Source organism: Pseudorasbora parva, chromosome 8 (genome assembly GCF_024679245.1).
Source record: "Pseudorasbora parva isolate DD20220531a chromosome 8, ASM2467924v1, whole genome shotgun sequence".
Lineage (NCBI taxonomy): Eukaryota > Metazoa > Chordata > Actinopteri > Cypriniformes > Gobionidae > Pseudorasbora > Pseudorasbora parva.
The window spans coordinates 42,271,231-42,295,383 of NC_090179.1; the positions used below are offsets into that span (position 1 = coordinate 42,271,231).

Consider the following 24,153-nt stretch of genomic DNA (forward strand, 5'->3'; position numbering starts at 1 on the left):
CGATCACATGGATATGACTTTTGTGAGTCAAAGTTATAGCGCCACCAACTGGCAGCAGGAAGTGTGTCACTTTTGTCCAAAGTGGGGGGGTTAGTTTTATCTACATTCACCAAACTCGGTATATATATTGTACATTTTGAGCCGGACAACTTTCTAATTTACAGTCATTAGCTCTGACCAACAGGAAGTCAGATAATTTGGTTGGAAGATAACAAGAAGTGGCAAAGCGAGCTCTGAGTTTTTACCTTCTCCTCAAAAGCGATTCATTCAATCTCCTCCAAACTCGGACAACATGAAGTAAATATACAGAAGATGCTAAAATGCGAACGGTTATTGGATATCTCAAACGGTCTTCCCATAGCAAAAGGCTAAAAAACACAAAATAAGAACACAAGTGCCTGGTTCATAAATAAGGCTATACTCCCACCTGCTGGTTATTCTATATAATCACACTGTGGTTTTTTTTTTTTTTTTTTTTTTTCAACACATGCTCTCCCTTAAATGTCCAGTAGAGGGCAATATTGTATAAGTTTTCAAGCAAAAAACCTTGCCTCTGTGTGTGTGTGTTGTTCTAGCCTGGTGGGGACTTAAGCCTGAATGCACACAGACTCATGGGGACTTCCCAATGGGTACAAAAGCTTATAAATCAGACAGAATGAGTTCTTTTGAAAATGTAAAAATGCAGAAAGTTTTGTGTGATGGGTAGGTTTAGGGGTAGGAGCTGTGTAGGAGGACAGAATATGGTTTGTACAGCATAAAAACCATTATGTCTATGGTGAGTCCCCAAATAGATAGTGAACCAGACATGAGTGTGTGTGTGTGTGTGTGTGTGTGGGGTGGATGGGCTGAACTGATAAGAGTTGCCTGCAGCATACTTTAGCATTACTAGTGTGTGTGTGTGTGTGTGTGTGTGTGTGTGTGTGTGTGTGTGTGTGTGTGTGTGTGTGTGTGTGTGTGTGTTCTTTTTTCTAGCCTGGTGGGGACTTCAACCTGAATGCACACAGACTCATGGGGACATGTGTCATTGATTTCTACAGTGTGTGTGTGTGTGTGTGTGTGTGGGAGGGGGGGGGGGGGGTTGTGGATGGGGGATGGTGGATGGGCTTAACTGATAAGAGTTGCCTGCAGCATACTTCAGCATTACTACTGTGTGTGTGTGTGTGTGTGTGTGTGTGTGTGTGTGTGTGTGTGTGTGTGTGTGTGTGTGTGTGTGTGTGTGTGTGTGTGTGTGTGTGTGTGTGTGTGTTCTTTTTTCTAGCCTGGTGGGGACTTCAACCTGAATGCACACAGACTCATTGGGACACGTGTCACTGGTTTCTACAGTGTGTGTGTGTGTGTGTGTGTGTGTGTGTGTGTGTGTGTGTGTGTGTGTGTGTGTGTGTGTGTGTGTGTGAGAGCCACTCTTCTGTCTAAAAAGATTACCTCTCAATGCTGTGCTTTGGCCTGCATTAAAGGATTAAACATATTATTCTGGGTTTGAATAAAAAAATTCATGTATAAAACCAGTTTATTTGTAGGGCATTGACAATATTGTTTTATATAATTAGTTAAATAATTGTGTTAATACAAATAATTATTAATAAAAAAATATAAATATTTAAAAAAACATTACTAACAAAAGAAAAAACACATTTAATTGTCTTTAAAAAGAAAAGGAAAAAAAAGTAGTGTGTGTAACTTAAAAAAATGAGAAGATTAATGCCTTTTGTTTAAGGACAAAAATGAGAACCAATGAGCAACCGGCATATAGAATAACCAGAAGGTGGGAGTGTAGCCTTATTTAGTAACCAGATTGGATATGTCCTAGGGAACACTGTTTTGAAGATAAAACTATTGTTGTTATTGTAAAACAGTGTTTTCAGACAGTGAAATAAAAACAATGTTCTCTCACTGTTTAGATTTTGTGTCTGTCATTCCCCCCTTCCCCCCTCCCCTTCTCTCTCAGGATCACTCTGTGTGTGTGTGTGTGTGTGTGTGTGTGTGTGTGTGTGTGTGTGTGTGTGTGTGTGTGTGTGTGTGTGTGGAGGGGGTCGCTCTCACTCTGTGTATGTCGCCTTGTTTCTTGTTTTTCATAATTTAACCCTTTCATATCATAGGCTATATCAGCAATTTCTATCACTTTATTGTGAAAAATAAGTTTTAAAAAATGTATTATATATATAACACTGGTCTTCTGAATTTACAATATTTTGAGCTGCAAAAAATACATTTGCACATAATTGAAAGTGATATCCTAATACTTTTAATTGTTTTCTATAACATGGGCTTTAAAGAAGGTTATGTGCTGTGTTTGCAAAGATCACGTATGACACCTCTTTAAACTAATTATTTATTGATTAAAATTCAAATGGATAAAAAAATATAATTTCACATGATCTTATAAAAGTGGCTGTTTATAATAAACTTCTATAAATTTTATGCACGCATATTACTCTTACCTGACACTGATATTAAAATCATTGTTGCGGTCTCTGTGATTTGGCTTAATTTATTTTTAAGAGAAGTGTAAGGATAATACAACTTCAGCATTTGGACAGTATTCTGCACTCATTTTGAAATTGACATTAGACATCATCTGACATAAAATTAATGAATAAAATGTAATTGATCTCATAGATGTGAGTGTTGTGGTTCCTGGTCATAGCAGCACCAGTTGCTGCAGTTAATGAGGTGAATTCAAATGACTTTGACATAGTCCCTTTATTTATTTTTTCCCATATTAAATGCCTATTGCCTGCTGTGCACAGTTAAGCTGATGCCACCGGGGTGGCGGTGCCCCCGGCTTGGGCCCGTCATCGCTGCTCGCAGCTTTAATTTATTATTATTTTTTTACGCGACTATTTGGGCATTTTTGGGGCCCTTCCCATGCTCGAAAACTCTTGAAACTTTGCACACGCATCAGAATGCGCGGCCATCAGGGCCGGGCTGAGGCTGGGACCCGGGCGTGGCAGGGGGGCTCGACAGCGCCCCCTAAAGTGGGGTCTGAAAACGGGGTCTATAAATCAAACACACTTGCACGTACACATATGAAACTCGGTACACATATAGAGCTCATCGGGCCGAACAACTTTCGTGCTCTAAGTCATGCGTCAGCACAACAGGAAGTGAGCTATTATGGGTTGTTCGGAAAACGCATGCTGTGGAATTTGCGATACTCCTCCTAGACGATTCACCCGATCAGCACCAAACTCGGTCAGCATGAAGTCAAGACACTGAGGATGCTAAATTGCAAGCGACTTTTTGATATCTCAAACGGTTTGGCCGTGGCGAAGAGACGAATTTATGGCGAGAAAAGGGAAACAGGAAGTGTGTAATAACTTCTGCATACATTAATTCATTTTGATGAAACTTCAGCTGTGTGTTCGTTGTAAGAGGCCGATCACATGGATATGACTTTTGTGAGTCAAAGTTATAGCGCCACCAACTGGCAGCAGGAAGTGTCACTTTTGTCCAAAGAGGAGGGTTAGTTTTATCTACATTCACCAAACTCGGTATATATATAGTACTTTTCGAGCCGGACAACTTTCTAATTTACTGTCATTAGCTCTGACCAACAGGAAGTCAGATAATTTGGTTGGAAGATAACACAAAGTGGAAAGCGAGCTCTGAGTTTTTACCTTCTCCTCAAAAGCGATTCATTCAATCTACTCCAAACTCGGACAACATGAAGTAAATATACAGAAGATGCTAAAATGCGAACGGTTATTGGATATCTCAAACGGTGTTCCCGTAGCAAAAGCCTAAAAAACACAAAATAGGGACACACGTGCCTGGTTCATAAATAAGGCTATACTCCCACCTGCTGGTTATTCTATATATCACACTGTTGTTTTTCTGTTTTTTTTTTCTGTTTTTTCAACACTTATGCTCTCCCTTAAATGACCAGTAGAGGGCAATATTGTATAAGTTTTCAAGCAAAAAACCTTGCCTCTCTGGGTGTGTGAATGGTTTTCTAACCTGGTGGGGACTTAAACCTGAATGCACACAGACTCATTGGGACTTCCCAATGGGTACACAAGCTTATAAATCAGACATAATGAGTTCTTTTGAAGAAAGTTTTGTGTGATGGGTAGGTTTAGGGGCAGGAGCAGTGTATGATGACAGAATATATGGTTTGTACAGCATAAAAACCATTACATCTATGAGTCCCCAGAAAGATAGTGAACCAGACATGAGTGTGTGTGTATGTGTGTGTGTTTGTGGGTGGGTGGGTGTGTGTTGTGGATGGGGGATGGTGGATGGGCTTAACTGATAAGAGTTGCCTGCAGCATACTTCAGCATTACTACTGTGTGTGTGTGTGTTCGTGTGTGCGTGCGTGTGTGTGTGTTCTTTTTTCTAGCCTGGTGGGGACTTCAACCTGAATGCACACAGACTCATGGGGACACGTGTCACTGATTTCTACAGTGTGTGTGTGTGTGTGTGTGTGTGTGTGTGTATGTATGTGTGTGTGTGTGTGTGTGTGTGTGTGTGTGTGTGTGTGTGTGTGTGTGTGTGAGCCACCCTTCTGTCTAAAAAGATTACCTCTCAATGCTGTGCTCTGGCCTGCATTCAAGGATAAAAAAATGTATTCTGGGTTTGAATAAAAAAATGAATGTATAAAACCAGTTTATTTGTAGGGCATTGACAATATTGTTTTATATAATTAGTTAAATAATTGTGTTAATACAAATAATTATTAATAAAAAATATAAATATAAAAAAACATTACTAACAAAAGAAAAAACACATTTAATTGTCTTTAAAAAAAAAAAAAAGTAGTGTGTGTAACTTAAAAAATGAGAAGATTAATGCCTTTTGTTTAAGGACAAAAATGAGAACCAATGAGCTACCGGCATATAGAATAACCAGAAGGTGGAAGTGTAGCCTTATTTAGTAACCAGGTTGGATATGTCCAAGGGAACACTGTTTTGAAGATTAAACTATTGTTGTTATTGAAAAACAGTGTTTTCAGACAGTGAAATAAAAACAATGTTCGCTCACTGTTTAGATTTTGTGTCTGTCATTCCCCTCCCCCCTCACTCTCCCTCTCTCAGGATCACTCTATGTGTGTGTGTGGAGGGGGTCTCTCTCCCTCTCTCAGGATCACTCTATGTGTGTGTGTGTGTGTGTGTGGAGGGGGTCTCTCTCACTCTGTGTGTGTCGCCTTGTTTTTTGTTTTTTTTTCATAATTTAACCCTTTCATATCATAGGTTATATCAGCAATTTCTATCACTTTATTGTGAAAAATAAGTTTAAAAAATGTATTATATATATATATATATATATATATATATATATATATATATAACACTGGTCTTCTGAACTTACAATATTTTGAGCTGCAAAAAATGCATTTGCACATAATTGAAAGTGATATCCTAATACTTTTAATTGTTTTCTATCACATGAGCTTTAAAGAAGGTCATGTGCTGTGTTTGCAAAGATCACGTATGACACCTCTTTAAACTAATAATTTATTGATAAAATTCAAATGGATAAAAAAAATAATTTCACATGATCTTATAAAAGTGGCTGTTTATAATAAACTTCTATAAATGATATGCACGCATATTACTCTTACCTGACACTGATATTAAAATCATTGTTGCGGTCTCTGTGATTTGGCTTAATTTATTTTTAAGAGAAGTGTAAGGATAATACAACTTCAGCATTTGGACGGTATTCTGCACTCATTTTGAAATTGACATTTGACATCATCTAACATAAAATTAATGAATAAAATGTATTTGATCTCAGAGATGTGACTGTTGTGGTTCCTGGTCATAGCAGCACCAGTTGCTGCAGTTAATGAGGTGAATTCAAATGACTTTTACATAGTCCCTTTATTTATTTTTTCCCATATTAAATGCCTATTGCCTGCTGTGCACAGTTAAGCTGATGCCACCGGGGTGGCGGTGCCACCGGCTTGGGCCCGCCATCGCTGCTCGCAGCTTTAATTTAATTTAAATTCTGTAAAAAAAAATGCATTTGATTGTTATTTGAAGTAATAATTCTCTTTTTTTTTCTTTTTAGTGCCCTTTTTGGTCCTTCCGCCCCTGCCCCTGAGGAGGTCTGTGCACGCCACTGGTGCAGTGTATAGAGGTGCATCCACGTCCATCCTTTTCGTTTCGCTCTTGAACAAGGCACAATCTGTAAGTTTAAAAGATTAAGCTATGCAAAAATACATGACTATGTGTAATTTGATAAGTTAGGCAAATGTTGGAGATCTATTTACATGTGATGTGATAAATGTAACTTATCCAAAATAACTTAATTGTGATGCTAGATTGTGTATTTACTTTAACATCGTATGTTCTACGTTTTGTAAAGGCAATTTATATGCATCTTACACTTCAGTGAATCTTACATTGGGATAAGGGACTGTAACATTGTACGAGATAGTGTTTTCTCAATATCATTGTTCATTTGTGTTGCAATTTCACAAATTGGTCTTCAGTAAAGAAAGTTTGACCCTGACTTCCGTCTATGACCTTTACTGGGACTTTGTTTAACTCGCTGCCAAAGCAAAGTTCAGAAAACGCAAGCTGAGGGCAGAAGAATTAGATTTTCACTGACAGCCCAAGTTTAGCCTTGATTTAGCCTAGACGTCTGGGGTGTGTTTAGACGGCTAGTAGACGTCTTTTAGACGGAAAATTGCTCGCTGGGTATAGTCCTGCCATATTTGAAGCGAGGGGATGGCTTTGCAGCCTTAGCTAAATCAGGTAATGATCTGAGATGTCATCGCTCTGCTGCAGAATTTTAACGGTATCAGCATTTATTTCATGTGACATTATTAGATTTAAAGTATGATTAAGGCGATGAGTAAATCCCAATCCCAATGTGTCTTTTTCATTGTCTACGTGGATATTAAAATCGCCAACAATTAGTACTTTATCTGCAGCCAGTACTAACTCTGATAGAAAACCAGCAAATTCTTTGATAAAGTCTTTAATGTGCCCTGGTGGCCTGTGTACAGTGGCCAACACAAATGTCAAACGGGATTTATCATTTACACTACACAGCGTTACATAAAGCACCAAAACTTCAAAGGAATTATACTTGAAACTACACTTCTGAATAATACTGAAGATATTATTATAAATTACAGCAGCACCTCCCCCTTTATCTTTCAGATGTGGCTCGTGTTCATAACAATAATCTCGGGGGGTGCACTCATTTAAAGTTATGTAGTCGTCAGGTTTTAGCCAGGTTTCTGTCAAACACAGCACATCTAGGTTATGATCTGTAATCATATCATTAACAATAAGCCTTTTTTGGCGAAAGGGATCAAATATTCAGCAACCGGAGCTTTATCAATTGTTCATCCGTATTATTACACAGCTCTGTGAAATACTTGATTCTGATTGATCAATCGCGCATTCCAGCGGTATATGTTATTTCCAGATAACACCCGCTCATACGGGTACTACGAGTTCCCTATCTCGAGGGAACTTCGAGCTGCGTCGAAACGCTAGGGGACGCCTCTGCGTGCCACGTCATGAAGCACTTGTGTAATCAGTCCAATAGCGGGACGATACGTCACGGGTGGGTGACGTCATCGACCAGGAAGCTATAAAGCATGCCCGGACCAAACAGTCACTAGCTTCTGTGTCTTCACAAGCGCTCTGTGTGATATTGTATGTCCATTTATTGTGTGTGTGTCAAAAGAGAAAAGAGAATGTCTAGTCAGTTCAGGTGTTGTGTTCCTCCCTGCCCTCGTTACATCACGGGTGGAGATACACACGACCTGTGCGTTATGTGTTTGGGGCTCGAGCATGCCCAGTCAGCTCTCGAGGGGGTTGGCTGCGAGCATTGCGAGAGTCTCCCAATGCGTACATTAAGATCACGCCGGGCACTCTTCGAGGAGAGTGCTTTGGCTCGCGGTCCTCAGGGCTCGGGTCCCGCTGCTGCCGAGGCACAGCGAAGGCTCGCGTCTTGGGGATCGCAGTTAGATCTGGTGGCAGGGTTAGAGACGGGTGATCCCCTATCTCTGCCCTTACCCGCTGGATCTCAAGCCTCAGCTTGCGTGTTGGAAGCACGCTCTGCGGTTTCTTCCGCTCGCGCTGAGGCACAAGATCAGCTGCAGCACTCCAGTTCCGAGGAACTGGATGTTGTAAGCGTAAATGAAACTGACGAACTACTTCCACCATTACACACACACGCACAGGAGGAGCTAATGGAGGTTGTCACTCGCGCCGTTGCCAAATTAAGTTTAGACTGGCCGGCCGAGTGTTATGAGTCACAAAAACACACAAGCAGGCGAGATGAAAGATTTCTGCCCTCATACACTCAACCTCCTAGGCGGGGCTTGCCATTTTTCCCGGACCTCCACACCGAGGTGTCGAGGTCCTGGGCTAAACCAGCATCTGCCAGAGTCTTTAACCCGTCCACATCTTAATATTCAAATATAAACGGGTTGAAGGCTCATGGTTATGCGGCGATGCCGCGGGTGGAAGAGACGCTCGCGAGCTATCTCTCCCCCGAGTCAGCATCGTCGCTGCAAGCCCCGCAGCTGCCCACCAAGCCCGTAAGAACAACATCAGCGCTGGTGGGCAGGGCGTACTCGGCAGCAGGGCAGGCGGCCGCCTGTTTACATACGGTGGCCGTCCTGCAAGCATATCAAGCTGATCTGTTGGGGGATATTGATGAAGAAACAGAGGAAGTGGGGAGAGAAACGATCGCCGAAATTAGACGGGCGGCAGATCTGTCTCTTCGTGCCACCAGGGAGACGGCCAGATCCATCGGCCGCTCTATGGCAGCCCTGGTGGCCACGGAGAGACATCTGTGGTTAAATCTTTCAGATATAAAAGAGAGAGATAAAAAATTTCTTATGGATTCATCCGTCTCGCCTACTGGCCTCTTTGGTGACGCTGTAACAACGGTCGTCGACCGTTACCAGGAGGCCAGGAAGCAGGCGGCGGCGTTTTCAAAGTTTCTCCCCCGCAAATCATATCCCCCAGGGGCTGCCGGGCGGGGGCAGCCCCAGCCGAGTACGTCCTCCTCCGCAGCGCATCGAGCGCAACAGAAACAGAGCGTGGCCGCTCGGGCCCCCCCGCAGAGAGAACGGGGGTCCGGGCGACGCGCTCAGCCGGGACCTTCCCGCGGTAGGACGGATCTGAGGACCGTCCTTATCGCTAGGAAGGCCTCGGCTAAGAAGTCCTGACGCCAAGAGCGCAGGGCTTCCGATGGCAGTCCCCTCCGGGAAAGTGCGGCTCGCCGAGGCGCCCGCTCTTTCCCGTAGCCATCGGGGGGCCGGTCTGCCAACCCTGCCACCATTGGTGCTTCAGGGCGCGGCGGTCCCCGGCGAACGCATATCTCCATGTCCGCCCGGAAACGTAGCGGCTTGGGGATGTTCGCGCCCTCTCGGGAGGGCCCCTGGGCGGTCAGTTCGGTTGCTACCTGCCGGTTATCCTTTACAGGACACCGGGCTGACCACACAGGAAAATCCAGAGACCAGCCTCGAGAGGCTGGTTCCCTTAGTAGATTTTCTGGCAGCGTGGAAACTTCTGCCGAATGTCTCAGAATGGGTCCTGCGTACAATAGAAAAAGGGTACAGAATTCAATTCGGGTTACACCCGCCCGTGTTCAACGGGGTTACTGCCACGGTAGTAAGCCCCGAGCAGGCTCTGGTAATGGAACAAGAGGTACAGACTCTTTTGTGAAAAGAGGCTATAGAACGGGTCCCTCCCCACTGCAGAGAGTCAGGGTTTTACAGCCGGTACTTCATAGTTCCGAAGAAGGATGGGGGGTTAAGGCCTATCTTAGATCTGCGTCATCAGAGCAGTAAAAAGATTAAAATTCAAAATGCTCACGATAAAACAGATCGTGTGTCACATCCGGTCCGAGGACTGGTGTGTCACGATAGATTTAAAAGATGCGTACTTCCACATCTCCATCCTTCCGCAGCACAGACAGTTCCTCAGGTTCGCTTTTGGGGGAAAAGCGTACCAATATCGAGTGCTGCCATTCGGTCTAGCTTTATCGCCCCGCACTTTCACGAAGTGCGTGGATGCAGCTCTGGCTCCGCTGCGACTCCAGGGCATCCGCGTGCTAAATTACATCGACGATTGGCTAGTGTTAGCACAGTCGAAACAACTGGCGGTTCAGCATCGAGATGCTGTTCTCGCCCTCATGAAGGTGTTGGGGCTAAGGTTGAACGAAAAGAAAAGTATGTTGGCGCCACAGCAGAGCATTACTTTTCTGGGGGTAGTTTGGGACACGAGAACGATGTCGGCTCGGCTATCTCCGCCCCGGGTAAAAACGATCCTGAATACCGTCAACCAGATAAAGCTAGGCCAGTCACTCACTGTCAAACACTTTCAAAGAGTGTTGGGTTTGATGGCAGCAGCGTCCAACGTGATACCTTTTGGCCTGCTGTACATGAGACCCTTGCAGTGGTGGCTCAGGACCAAGGGGTTCTCCCCGAGGGGAAACCCTTTTCGCCTAATCAAGGTCACGCGGCGCTGCCTACGTGCCTTGGTGAAGTGGAAAGATCCTTGGTTCCTTTCCCAAGGTCCAGTTCTTGGGGCTCCTTGTCGTCGCGTAATGCTAACGACGGATGCCTCCCTAACTGGCTGGGGAGCGGTCATGAGTGGCCGCTCGGCCCAAGGTCTGTGGAGGGGCCATCAGCTCTCCTGGCACATAAACCAGCTGGAGCTGATGGCTGTGTTTCAAGCACTCAAACACTTCCTCCCAGACCTATGGGGCCGCCATGTGTTAGTTCGGTCAGACAACACTTCGGTGGTCTCGTATATAAATCACCAGGGGGGATTGAGATCGCGTCGGTTGTGGAAGCTCTCGCATCACATTCTGATATGGGCCCAAGGCAAGATACTCTCGCTCAGGGCGATGTACATCCCGAGGGTCCTGAATGTAGCGGCAGACTCCCTGTCAAGGCAGGGAGTGGTGCCGGGGGAATGGAGGCTCCACCCCGAGGTGGTGGAGGAGCTGTGGATCCGCTTTGGGCGAGCCCAGGTGGATCTGTTTGCGTCTCGAGAGACGACACATTGTCCAGCATTCTTTTCCCTCACACATCCAGCCCCACTGGGGCTGGACGCAATGGTACAGACGTGGCCGAGGCTGCGTCTGTACGCCTTTCCCCCTCTGGCGTTGCTCCCAGGAGTGCTGGAGAGAGTCCGCCGGGACGGGCTTCAGCTCTTATTGGTAGCCCCGTTCTGGCCGGGCCGAGTATGGCTCTCAGACATCATGTCTCTCCTAGAGGGTCCTCCCTGGGAAATCCCAGTCAGGAGGGATCTTCTTTCACAGGCCGGGGGGTCAGTACTGCACCCACGCCCGGAACTGTGGAAACTGTGGGCTTGGCCCCTGAGGGGGCCCAGTTCATAAACACGGGTCTATCGACTGAGGTGATAGAGACCATGTTGCACTCCAGAGCACCATCCACAAGGAGACTTTACGCACTCAAATGGAGAGTTTTTGGTCGCCTGGTGTACGCACCAGACTTTGGACCCTGTTAACTGCCCGGTCGGTTCAGTTCTCGAGTTCTTGCAAGAAAAATTCTCCGCAGGGTTATCCCCGTCGACTCTGAAAGTGTATGTGTCGGCGATATCTGCGTATCATAATCCATTAGGTAACGCATCATTAGGGAGACACCCGTGGGTCACGCGTTTCCTCCGTGGTACCTTGAGGCTCAGACCTGCGGCACGCTCCAGGGTGCCGATTTGGGACCTGGCCATAGTGCTGGAAGGCCTTATGTCGGCTCCCTTCGAGCCGTTAGAGGAAGTGTCAGAAAAGTTCCTCACACTAAAAACAGTGTTTCTCCTAGCGATTTCATCACTGAAAAGAGTAGGAGACCTACAGGCTCTATCAGTAGCACCTTCTTGCCTTGAATTTGCACCAGGAATGGTGAAAGCATTTCTCTTCCCGAGGGAAGGATATGTTCCCAAGGTCCCGACCAACGTGCCGGAACCAGTAATGCTGCAGGCTTTCTGTCCGCCTCCGTTCACTAGTCAAGACCAAGAGAAGCTAAATCTGCTATGTCCGGTCAGGGCCCTAGATGCATATGTCCACAGAGCTGCCCTGTGGCGAAAGTCAGAACAGTTGTTTGTATGTTTTGGGTCCTCCAATAAGGGGAAACCGGCTTCAAAGCAGACGCGTAGCAAGTGGATAGTCGAGGCTATTTCGCTCGCTTATGAGTCGGTCGGACATCCTTCACCTATGAGGGTCCGCGCCCACTCCACTAGGAGTATGGCTGCCTCTATGGCTCTTATTTCGGGAGTTTCGCTGTCAGAGGTTTGTGATGCGGCTGGGTGGTCCTCTCCACATACATTTGTGAGGTTTTAAAATCTTGACGTAGCCTCTACTCCGGGGTCCCGGGTGTTTCTGAGTTAAATCACACAAACAGACATTTGGGACTCTGGCGGCGTGGGTATTGAGGTCCCCTAGCGTTTCGACGCAGCGTCTCGTTCCCTCTCAGGGAACCATGGTTACATACGTAACCTGAGACGTTATCTTGACCGGCACTACTTCTGTGCTTAACGCTGGCGCCATCTTGTGGCTTTAACAGCCATGGGTTACAATGGAAGACTTCAAGGCAGGTTTCCTTTATAAAGTTTTAAATATAGATATTTTTCTTACACAAACGCATCGATTCGAATCAGAAGGCTCTATTAACCCATCGAGCCGTGTGGAGCACGTTCTTTGACGGACTGCTGCATTTTTAGGGACTTCAAAAACAGCTCCAACTACTGCTGGGATTAACGTTAGTCTGGACTTTTTAAATATAACTCCGATTGTATTTGTCTGAAAGAAGAATGTCATAAACACCTATAATGACTTGAGGGTGAGTAAATCATAGGCTTTGTTTCATTTTTGGGTGAACTAACCCTTTCAGCATTCATTTTCAACATTTAGCAGCAATAGATAAAGGCTTAAAGCAGGTTGGAACTGTTTTTCTTCGCGGAAGCTTTGTGTAAGAGCTAATAAAATATTTAATCTCAAGACAATATTTTGTGTCCCGTGTAATAAGCGGGATAATGTACACCAAGCCGGTTGTTATCGCAGAATATATCTGTGTCCTGATCACTCTGTCGGGGTTTATTCTGCGATAACAACCGTCTGGGTGTACATTATCCCTTACTTATATCTGTTGTTTATCTGTTAAATTTTTACTGTTCAATGGTTTTGATGTTTTTTTGTATTTACTAATTCGGGGAACAGACACAGTCTCTATGTGATTAATATCTAGGTGAAAGAGTCTCTATGTGCTGGGATTTAGCTGACTCTGGTGACGTGAGACAGCTAGCAGACGGTTGCTTTAGCCAGTTTGTCTGCTTCCTGACCTGGGCCCCAGTGAGTCAAGGTTTAGCTCTAAGACTATGTGCCAAATTACTAGAAAGAAGAGCAGCACCAGCCCGTCAGAGCAGCACCAGATGAATGCCGTCTATCTTCAACAGGTCAGGTCTGCCCCAAAAACTTTTCCAATTGTCTATGAACCCTGTTATTTTGTCCAGAGATATGTGACATACACTTAGATTCTAATGTTGTACTGCAGTTCTCATTGACATTTTGACTAAATTTACAGAACTTAAGTTGGGTTCATTATAAATCTGATATTTGATAGACAGACACATGATCTCACTTTCTGTTTTTTATTATATCTGGGTTTACTTGAATCTTCATTTATCCTCCTTGGACTGATTCTCACTACTTAATGTTTACTTCAGACCCAATGGAAGTGAAAGAGCGAAATCAAGTGAAATATAACTGAAGGGAAATTACAAAGGTGATGATCCTGTAGTTTGTTTCAGCCACTTGACACCAATAAAATGTGCCTAATGTGCCAATTTACAGCAGATCTCAGACATCACCATAATGAATGAGGTGAAAACAGGGAACTTTTGGCTCTTCAGCAGCTCAGTTAAACATTATGGCCTGTTCTTTTTAAATGCAGATTGAATCAGAACGCAGTGATCACAGTTCACACCTGCAGTGAAGACCCGCCCACAACAATTCACCAATAAATACTGGGAATATTCACATCATCCTACAAGAGAAGGACAAACTCCAGGTGTAGCAGCTGAACTCTGTGTGACTGTTAAAGATGGAGTTTATTAAAGAGGAGATTGAAGACATGAGAGATCCAGAACCATCCAGAATAAAACATGAAGATACTGAGGAACAAACAGGTTGGTGCCAATTCTTAATTCTGAAGTATATCTATATGGATGATCAATGATAGAGAAATGTATCTAAATTGGATACATTGGCCTCATGAAAAATCTGGTATCTGATCTTCTTTCTGCTATTAGATCAGGATTCACTTAAACTGATTCTAACTTAATGTGTATTTTAGACCAGGTGAAAGTGAAACTGGAAAGACAAGAACTGAATGAAGTGAAGGAGGAACATCAAACCTTTAAAACTCAAAGAACAAAAGCCAAAAAGCTGCACACCTGCACTCAGTGTGGAAAGAGTTTCACACATAAAGGAGACTTCAACAGACACATGATAGTTCACACTGGAGAGAAACCGTATACATGCCCTCAATGTGGGAAGAGTTTCACACATAGAGGAAACCTTAGCAAACACATGATAATTCACACCGGAGAGAAACCGTATACATGCCCTCAATGTGGGAAGAGTTTCACACAAAAAGTAAACTTTAACACACACATGATAGTTCACACTGGAGAGAAACCGTATACATGCCCTCAATGTGGGAAGAGTTTCACACATAAAGGAGACCTTAACAGACACATGAGAATTCACACTGGAGAGAAACCGTATACATGCCCTCAGTGTGGAAAGAGTTACAAATATTTATCTGTTCTCAAGTATCATCTGATCCGTCACTCTGGAGTAAAACCATTTACCTGTGATCAGTGTGGTAAAGCTTTTATTTCCTCATCACATCTTAAACTACACCTGAAAGTTCATTCAGATGAGAAGCCTCATGTGTGTTATGTTTGTGGGAAGAGCTTTACTATAGTTGGCCATCTGAAACAGCACCAAAGAACTCATACTGGAGAAAAACCTTACAAGTGCTCATACTGTGACAAGAGTTTCACACTGTCTGGATCTCTGAAATCACATGTGCGAGTTCATACTGGAGAAAGACCTTACAAGTGCTCATACTGTGACAAGAGCTTCACTCGGTCTGGATCTCTGAAATCACATGAGCGAGTTCATACTGGAGAGAAGCCGTACCGCTGTACTGTATGAGTTTTGGACATTCAGCTAATTTAGTGACTCATTTTAAAAAGTATTGTTCTGTGTCACAGTGAGCAAATGTTTTCTTCAGATCAAAAATATAAATCATGAAATCATGTGTAGTTAATTAACTAATAAACTCATGTTTCTGTGAAATGCCACAATATTTGTTCTTTATCGAACTATTCCTATGAATATTATTGAATTATTCCTTAATTGGACACTTGTTCAAAGAAATACCAAAATGAACTAACGCCAGCTTCACATTGCACAAGGCAGGGCAGAAGAAGTGCCTATGGAGAGTTGGAGCCGTGCGCGTCCATTGTGCATTCATACTGGCCAACGTGATCTCATGAAAATATGTGAGTATTTTTACGTAAAGTGTGATTCTACTACACGTACATTTACTAACGTTTTCACACACAATAAAACGTACAATATTGACGTATTGACAGCACTAAAATGTAATTTATCTACGTATCCAAGTGTGAACGTGTAAGTTACCAGCCACCGGTTCCCATAATTTGTGGCATTAATATTGTTTATTTTATATCCAATAGTCACATCAATACATGTTTTCAGTCCCATTTATTAAATGCATTTTACTAAGTTAATCAACCTAATATAAAATAACAGAAATATAAAATAACATTTTGCTCTCGTGACTTCTGCTACAAACTCATTTCGGATGACTAGATAATGTTAAAAGAAGACCGTCAGATGAATAACATTCTTGCCAACCATTTTGTGGTATTTAGCTTGTTGTTTGCTGTGAGACATAAAAAGGCATTTTCTTCAGCAACTGGCGATCACAAGATACATCAATTCACAAAACACAACACTTTATTCGTTCGCTGTAATCCAAATTGTTAGAATCCATAAGTTTGCGAGAAACAAATCCATTAGCCTTCCATTAGTCTTCATCTCCTCTCAGTAGCGCGACGGTAAACATCAAATCTCGCGCTCGTTTTGAATTCAAATTTAAAAAACGCGCCCTCATGAAGCGTTACGACATGATTTACGGCAGTAGCATCGAACGCTCATTGTCTCTCGCCTGCTTCGTCACAGATTTTGACATGCCGTGTTTCAGTCGATTTGTATTTGAAATGGGAAACGCGCAACTTCACGGAGAGAAGCCGGATTAATATTTTCATTGATTAATAGCTAACATTCTGCTCTGTACCTCATACAAAACTATTAACGTTATATACCACCAGAGGACTGCGACTGCAACACATCTTCATTTGAACTACTTTTGGTACCGCTTTTGACATGTTTGCAATAAATAAATTATTGTGATTACACTGGTCTGTCTGTTATGCTTTGGTTTATAACAGTACGTTGTTTTAATAAATGCTAATGGGTAGGTTTAGGGGTAAGTGTAGGATTAGCCGTTCAAAATATTTTTTTAATGCTATATTGTTATCAAAATCGTCATTTTCCAACGTTTTACCTTTTATTTTCTTTATATTCTGTATTAAATTGGTAGGTTTAGGTTTGGGGTAGTGTTAAGGGATCGTACATTAATCAATAAAATGGTCAAAGGGAAATTATATAGATATCTTTATGATATAGCAAAAAAAAAATGTTTTTACCAGTATAAAGTTTTGTATTCTTAAAAAAAAGATTTTTATGATGGATTCGTAAATATTTTACGTTTTTTAGCTGTAAAAATGTAATAATACTAAGTTTAAATGTTGCAAATACGTCTATATTTTACATTTTAGCACTTCTCCAAACGTACTAAGACGTACGTTTAGTCTCTTTGAAAGTAACGTATTAATACCTACGTATTTACGATGAGACCAGACTGTACTGGCAGCGTTTCTCTCACGCACTCCGACACTGTCATTCTCATGCTTTGGTTTATGATGGGCAGCATAAATCTGCTGCAAATGTGGCGTGTTCCCCTCCGTCCAAACACATGCATATAACATGCTGTCTATAGGTAGTTAACCTTAAAGTTAATTGTAACGCTTTAGATTACGGCCCGGAAAATACTGCATAATTAAAGTGAATTTACAACATAACTTTCAGTAATTATAGTGTAACTATAAAGTAAGTATGTGTAGGTATAAGGGAGCTATGTTATATTTGGGGAATAAAGGGGTACTATCAGGAAAATTAACAAATTATTTATAATGTAAGTATTTTTTAATTAAGTTGTGTAGTACGTACTTACCCTGTAACTATTAGTGTAGTTACGGGGTAAGTATGAATGTGCGGGCTTTAAATTGAAGTGGCTCTTGTTCCCCTCTTGTTTCATGAAGTTACAGGGTAAGTACAATAAAAACACAAATATAATCTGATATCACTCGGAAACCTTTATTAAAAAAAAGAAAGAAAAAACTTAAAAAAAAAAAAAAACAGATTTAGAGCACATTCTTTTATCTAGCTTGGCTTCATCCTTGTTTTCTTCCTTGCCACATATGAATCTTAAGAAGGATCCCACACGTCTCTAGCTAGTATTCTGTAACTGTTACACTGAAAATACAGTGAGCGCAGAAATGTCCTCACCGTTTACTCGTCTTTTACCCTCATGCCATCCAAGATGTATGCGACTTTATTTCTTCAGATGAACACAGAAAAATGAATACTCTCTGCTAATGAAAATTCATTTGGGTTTCTAAGAGTTAAGACATCAAACAGCACATACAGCAATAACTACAGTAATCCATACGATCCCAATGGATGAATCAATGTCTTCTGAAGTTAAACGATAAGTGTTTGTAAGAAAAATACAATATTTTAAAAAAATGTAACTGTAGATTGTATCGCTCCCGACCAGCAGTCATCTGCGTGTGCATGCGATGGTTGAGTTCACGCTAGACGTAACTTGAAGGGTGACTTGCATGCACCAAAAAACTCATGCGGATGTCTGATGCTGTACGTTTTTTTTTTTTAATTTTATGCTCACAACAGTAAACAAACTAAAATAATATATGATAATGGCAATTACATTACATTAAAAACAAAGGAGGAACTCCACATGACAGAGGGGTCATTTCTGAAAGAATGTTATTAGCAAACACAGAAAATGATCGGTCACTCAAGTAAGAGGAGAACCAATTTAAAACCATCCATGAGAACGCCCATTTCATTTTGTCTATTTATCAACACATTATGGTCTAATGTATCAAATGCCGACGATAAATCAAGTAAAATCAACACAGAGTAGTGTCCAGAGTCTGCAGCCATCAAAATGTCGCCTGATACTTTTAGAAGTGCAGTCTCCGTTGAACGACATTTGCGAAAACCTGACTGGAATTTTTCAAACGACTTTTTTCCTTCTAGAAACGGATTCAACTGCTCCGCCACTGCTCTCTCAAGGATTTTAGATTTAAAAAAAGGCAGTTTAGATATAGGCCTGTAATCAGATGGGTCAAAAGAATCCAGATTGGGTTTTTTCAGTATGGGGCTGACAACCGCTTTTGGAACAAGCCCAAAACAAGCGACTTTTTTTCTACGGAGCCCCCCTAGGAAAAATAAATAAACTGTGTGCACGCTTTTACAATCCGTGGGGATTTTAAACTGTGGGTACAGATTGTCAATTTAAATCCATGTGGACAGATTGGTAAACTGTACAGTTTATTTATTTTTCACCCCCCTGAGCTTCAGGACAATGACCACAAGAGGGAGTTAACTACCTTTTAACATTATAAAACTGATGGGATATCAAATATAGACTGATGTACCAAGTACATTATACACAGTAAACATCTGAAATTTACACACAAATAATCTTCCTGAATTCACAAATTCTTTATTTATTATGATTTCACACTTATGCTGCCTTCACAAGCTATCGGAATTATCGTAAATACGAGCGCCCTCCCGGTTCAACATTTGTATGTGATGTGCTCGTAATCACGACTTCAGAAGTGGGAATTATCAATTATCCAGAAGTGGGAATTATTCTTTAGAATCGTCCCCCACAACGGGTTGATCCATTATTTTACTCCTTTCTCTTTCTTCCAGTCTTTGTTATATCTCTTCCCATATTTTGCCCACTTTATCCCAGCCATTTGTTCCTGTCAAAAACTCCCACAGTCCAGTCAGTCACCATCAGTGCCAATGCGCGCATTCATTTAAAGTTTACGCCACACAGTGATTATTTTTTCCTAACCAGAAAAAAAAAAACAGATTGCCCTGCTCTGCCTCTGAGTGGCTAGCGTTGCCATCTGGGCCAGAGATATGTGGGTGGGAAAAAACTCTGCTGTCTCTTGTGTGTATGGGTAAAACGGGAGGGACAGAGAGAACGGGCAAGACAAACTCCTACTGAATAATAAATATTAGCTTGATAACTTATTATGGAGCTGGGATCAAGCCCACATAAGCAACTACACTTTAGAAAATTGTAAATTAGATTTCAAAGGTTTGTCTCAGCTTTATAAATTAAATGAAATTGGGTCTATACTGGAATGAGACAAATGTTTTCATCAGCTCATTTAACGTGGAGCTGCTGTTATTTCTCACGGTTATTTGGAGTCACCGAGAGCCCCCTGGAGGAAACAAGTGAGGAACGTTTGCTGCTCAATGCGTGCGGTAGGTTTAATGAGTGGGATGTTGTTTGGTCCACTAGTTGGCAGTAATGGGAAGTATAAAGTGGGGTGCATTGAGTGAAGAAGTAGTTGGTAATTTGTATGTGATGGAAGTCCCATGTTGAATAAAGAAACCAGTTCCCGCAATCTCAAGTTCCTCTGATTTGTCTGATGCCTTAATAATACATTGTGTTCACGACAGCTGAGAGCGCGTTTGCGGCACCTGGAGAGCGCAAACTTGAGGAAGTGAAGATAGATGAGAGAACGGACAAACCTCAAGAGGTAAACACGTAACTAACGTCATATACTGGATTCAGTCAAATTATTATTGAATATATCTGTAAGGTTACTTAAATATGTCAATAACACAAATGACAGTTGGGTGTGAACGTTTGTAAATCTACATATTTACAGAGTTGACAACTTTTAAGTTCAGGTTGGATTGAGACTTTTTGGGAGGGGAGGGTGGGGGGAGTGCGAGATATTCGGTTCGTTTTCAATTCAGTATCAATTCATATGTAGTATACTGTACATAATAGGAAAAAAATGTTTGTCTTAGCACAATTTTCCACGTTTCTTGGGTCAAATTATGTGCTCCCATTCATTAATATTCACTTGTGTGTGCTTATGTAAGTATCATTGCAGGGTTGCCAACTCTCACGCATCTGGCGTGATTCTCACGCTTTCATGGGCCTTTCACACCGAACGCGGCAACGGCGCCGCTGCGCTAAGAAATCCATTCATTTCAATGGCTTGCGCCGCGCAAGGACGGTTTTTTGCTGCGCCGGCCAAAGCGCATGCGCAGCGGAGCGCACCCTTGACGAGCTTGCGCGCATGCCGCGGTCAAAGTTCAAAATATTTTAACTTTTGCCGCTGCGCTCTGTGACGATTACGCGCGCGGCCAATTGAAACGGTACATCGAAACGAGCACGGAAATCAAAATGGATGAACATCTTACTGTGCGTGTCAGTACAATAATATTATTATAATATAATACACACATATAGGCCTACACACACAAACAATGTGCAAACAAGGCATATACATAATAATGATAATGATATATTGATATATGTCTTATTTATATGCCTTTTTTCACACTGTGTGTGTGTTTATATATACCTCTTCTTCCTTGCTGCTCTCCCTCTTCTTCTTCTTCTTACTAGAATGGTTATTGCTATCGCTTAATCGCTCGCTTTTTAGCACGGGACAGATACATATTTGCTGCTGATTGAATGAATAGAAATAGACATATAGAACTCCCGCAAAAAGTTTTGAAAACTCCGCCTACTTTGCGCTGACCAGTGAAGCGCATCTGAAGGGCTGCGCTGAACCCCGCGGCAAGCGCAGCGCATTCCGCGTTCGGTGTGAAAGGCCCATGATACTCACGCTTTCAGGCTCTGTCTCACGCTCTCACTCCGCCCAACTCAATCTCACGCCAAATTGCCAAACCTGCTTTTGATATTAAACAAAGCTATAAGCTTTAATTTTTTTTAATGTGTTTTAATGAAATTCAAACAATAAATAGCGTTTTGGCGCTAATGTGGCATAATGTTAAAGCCAGAGGCGTTGAAAAGCGGAGTTGCATGCTCTCATCTCCCTGCGGTGCGCGCTGGTCACGTGGCCCATGAGCGCTCAATACTTCTAGCGCTCTGCCAATGCATTAAAATGGCTTAAGCGGATACACAACAGTTTCACCATATAGATGTTTGCTGCAAGTTTTGGTAAACAGTACAGCATAGTGTTAGTGTTTATTGATTATTAAGTCAGCCATATTTACAGGATCGTTTTATTATGGAGAGTGATAGAGATTCAACATTGTTAACATTAATGTTATTCTTGTATTTAGCCCTCAGGTATTCCTTACTAATAGGTCACACTCATACTCATTAAATTATATTTATTGAATATTTTGAGGAGATCTTTTGGTACTAAATACTATTCGTGCAACAATTATTTTCAATAAATGACCACTTAAAATATTTTTCTTCTAATATTTGTATTTCTTCTAAAATTTATATTACAATTAGTGTAGTAATTAATATTAAAATAGAGAATTCCAATTCAAAGAGGCAAATTAGAGTCATTTTGTGGCTAAAAAATATTAATGTTTATTTGTAATGCCATTAGGTGCCTTATGGCTCTTTAATAAATATACATGTATCTAATCTAGTTGCTCAAAAATATATTGCAGTCTTTGCATTCTAATAAATATTTAGATATGATGATCAAACACTAGATTTCTTTAAATGTGAAATTTCAAAACTTAAATAACTAATTATTTACTAATTGTACTAATTGTAAAATAAATAATAAAAATATTAGAAGAAAAGTATTTTAAGTAGTCATTAATTGACAATACATATTGCACAAATGGTATTTAGTACCAAAATATCTCCTCAAAATATTCAATAAATATTATTGAACTAAAATATAGAACATTTATTTAATTGAAAAATAGTTACGGTGTATGGTCACATTTGTCATCAATGAGTATGAGTGTGACCAATTAGTAAGGAATACCTGAGGGCTAAATACAAGAATAATATTAATGTTACAATGTTGCCTCTCTATCTCTCTCCATAATAAAACTGTCCTGTAAATATGGTTGACTTAATAATCAATACACTCTATGCTGTACTGTTTAACAAAACTTAATGCAAACATCTGTATAGTGAAACTGTTGTTTATCCGCTTAAGCCATTCAAATGCATTGACACAGCGTTAGAAGTATCGAGTGCTCCATGAACCACATGACTGCGCTGGGAGATGAGAGCATGTTGCAACTCTCTGGCTTTACGATTATGCCCCATTAGAGCCAAAACGCTATTTATTTATTACAGGTTTGGCAATTTGGCGTGAGATTTAGTTGGGCAGAGTGAGAGTGTGTGTCTCATGCCAAATGCGTGAGAGTTGGCAACCCTGATATTTATCAATTGTTTTATGCATGATGGTCTAGTCGGCCTCCTATTTATAACATCTAATAAGAATCGGCCAGGCATAGGTGAATAGCGCTTTATTTCCATCTCGTCGTCTTTGGGTCGGCCCAATATATTGGAGGCCGTGTTCATGTTTGCACATGCCCATTCATCTCTTTGCAACCAACCAGAGAAAATGCGACGCAGCGCCATCTTTAACTTTTCGCTTGAGGTAAATCAGAAAGGGAAAAAAAACAGGCAGTTGTAAGTGCAGTTTCTCACTGCAGCCGAATTGGTTAGATGATAATTTTTTAGCTCAGAAATGTTCAAACTCTCGTGCCAAAGTTTGTGTAAATTACCAAACTGTCTGAACATTTGTCATCCTCTGCTAAATCTACTGAACAGGTCATTAAGTTGATATTGGTAGATGTTTATTTATGTAATGTACACACATATGTATGTTAACGTACGTAATTGACATGCTTCAGTAGAATATTTGCTTTCTTGAAATTCAGTGTCTTTGGAAAATGTCCGTTAGCATCAACCGTTTTCAGAACCGGTTTGCTAATATACTGTAGCAAGTCTAGAGATTGATTATGTTCTATTATTGTTTAGAGATAGGGTGTACTCACACTAGGCACGGTTGCCATGAACTGGGCCCGAGTACGAATGTCCCCCCTCCCCACTCCCCCGCTGGCCTGCACTCACATAGGAGGGTTTCAGCATTCGTGCCGGAGCACGCTTACGTCATTATGGTGCGACGGTTTCGGGATAAACAGAAAGAGCGGTGCTCTCTGAACACAATGGAGTCCATCGCTCTGTTTTCTTTGTGGATAATTTTGTGTCGTTTGGTTAAACAGCCTGTTGTTAAACAGATGTGTCGCCTTAGTGGCGCGAAAATGTTCACGTAATCGTGCTGCTCGTATGAGGAGGTTTGCAAGGTACCAGCTGAAGTGCAGCAAGGACTTTGCAGCTTTGATTACGGACTCCAGCATGGTTAGCGCTCAAACTGCATGCGAACCGCGCTCGAGTCCAACTGAATCACGCTCTGGCCCACCTCTTCCAAGCGGGCCAGGGCCGGCTAATCGAGCCGCGCCCGGGCACGGTTCGGAGCACTCACACTAGTCAAACGAACCGCGCTTTGGTAGTCAAACGCACTCGGGCACGGTTCAAACTGGCTAGTGTGAGTACACCCATAGAGTGTGTTTTCGAGGTGCATGTATGTTCTTTCATGTGTTATGTGTTCTGGGTGGTGGGGCTTTAAGGCATAGGCTGTTCTTCTGAAAAAAGAGCCTACAGAGTGATGTGAAGGTGGGGTCTGTGGACAGCGTTTGACTCGCTGGTCTGTATGACTGTTCACAGCGCGGCGGCAAGGTGGCCGGAAGTTGTTCATTTTCAATGGGAGCCGGTAGCTAGCTCGTTCTTGGCAACTAGCGAGCGAGTTCTTGTGGGCGGAGGGTTAGTCAACAAACTGTTCTAGTGATGTCATTACATCCCTGCACTTCCTGCCAGTGTTAGGCAAGCTACAAGGAAATGTAGCAAGCTA

General features: G+C 42.0%; 1 pseudogene; it reads left to right on the forward strand.

Moving 5' to 3' along the window:
• The first annotated feature begins 5,992 nt into the window (after nt 1-5,992).
• The window catches only part of LOC137084558 (zinc finger protein 721-like), a 72,458-nt pseudogene continuing 54,297 nt past the window's right edge, over nt 5,993-24,153 (forward strand).